Consider the following 2,031-nt stretch of genomic DNA (forward strand, 5'->3'; position numbering starts at 1 on the left):
AGTCGCATGTTCCACCAAGTAAGGCTTGTTCCTGGAAATGTTTGAACTGTGCCGTTAACATGAGGTCTGCTGGCTTTTCTGCTGTGAAGCGACATCTACAAGAACTCTCCGCACGCCGACTCTGTCTACATCCCTTGCACTAACAGACTTTGCCCAAATTCTCCTGCAGCTTCTGGCAGCCCAAGACCTAAGCCTAAGGCCACTGGGATGACCCAGCCCCCTTGAGTGCCAGTCTGGCAAAGTTAAAGGTTGATGAAAGAATTGACTGTTTGTTCCAGCCAGCCCCAGAAGATGGGCTCCTGACCTCCCATTCTTAGAGCCTTTGTAGAAAAACCTTGAACTGTTTAAGTCCCTTCTCTGAAATGTCTCTCTGAAATGGCATCCTCAGGAAGGCTGGGGCCTCTGTCTCCCTGTCTCAGAGGGAGGGAGAAGCCTGACTTCACAGAGCACCTCATGACTTTGACAATGACAATGACCAACCGTCTTAGCTGCTTCTTGCGGTTTCTCAGTCCCCGACTCTGTGGGAGTCCCCGGTCTGTTTTTACCTCCCGCACCTTGACCCTGGCTTTGTTGATCTTTGACAAAACATAACTCTTTTTCCCATTGAAACTTCTCTTTGTCGGGTTACACCTTGAGGCTCTGAGGAAAAAAAATCCTGTTACTCCTCAAACTTTCCCAGACTGATTTTAACCACCATTAGGGATCCTTGCCCGAGTCACTCACTAGCCCAATGGTCATTTTCTAATTCCGTTCTTTCTACATTGGTGAAAAGGAGCGTTCCCTTCTTGTCCACTTGAGTACATATTTGAATCATTATGAATTCATAAATTCTAAAATTAAAAAATTCATATTTTACTCAAGGGTTGTTATTTATTGGGATGTCCATGTTGTCTATGGTTGGCCAGGGTGTCATTTTCTGCATCTACACCCTCCTGATGGAGAGAACTGGGAAACAGTTGTGCATATATATATGTATATATATACATATGTATGCATACATATGTTGAGGGGCTCCTGGGTGGCTCAGTCAGTTAAGCATTTGCCTTCGGCTCAGGTCATGATCCCAGAGTCTCAGGAATGAGCTCAGTGTGGAGTCAGCTTCTCTTTCTGACCCTCCTCCCCACTCATGCTCTCTCTTTCTAAAATAAATAAATAAAATCTTTAAAAAAAAGTTTAAAAAAAGAAAACAAAATTCAAACAAGGAAATGTGAAGATCTCACTGGCTTTAATATTAAATGATTCATGAATCGGCCAGCATCCCCATCTAGCAGGTAGAGGGGAGGAAAGGTTTTTAAAGGCAGGACTTAACTAACCTACCTAACCTATGACTAACTTCCTGATCACCTGCTTCTCCTGTGCAACACCCCCCATCGCCTTTTTCTGTCCTTCCCCCTTTAAAACCTTCCGGCTTCCCTTGGGCAGGGTTGGGTGTGGAGGATAGTCTCTAAGACATTAGTCCATCGTCTTTGCAGGTTGCCAGCTTCCTGAATAAAGCCTTTCCTTTCCCACATTGATTTTCAGGCAGTGAGCAGCAAAATCTGAGTTCCGGCCAGGTTCTCTGTCCAGTAACAATATGATATACATACTGATTTAAATATCATGGACAATGAGACTTTTTGGTGACATACACTGAAATTCTCTGTGTATTTACTTATTTTCTTTTAAATATTTTATTTATTTATTTATGAAATGGAGGGGGATAGGGAGAGAATGAACAGTGGGGAGGGGCAGAAGGAGAGGGAGAAGCAGACTGCCCACTAAGCAAGGAACCTGGATGGGGGACTCCATCCCTGGACCCCGGGATCGTGACCTGAGCTGAAGGCAGTAGCTCAACCAACTGAGCCACCCAGGCGCCCTGTACTTACTTTTTAAGTGCTGTTTGCACCCATAAAGTGGGACCTGAACTCAGGACTCCAAGATCCAGAGTTGCATGCTCTGCCCACGGAGCCAGCCAGGCGCCCCCTCTTCCTGACAATTTTAGAAGAGCTTAAAATCAGAAAGAAAGACACTGAAATTGCTTATTTTCCAGAT

The sequence above is a fragment of the Mustela nivalis genome (assembly GCF_964662115.1).
Source record: "Mustela nivalis genome assembly, chromosome: 3".
Classification (NCBI taxonomy): Eukaryota; Metazoa; Chordata; class Mammalia; order Carnivora; family Mustelidae; genus Mustela; species Mustela nivalis.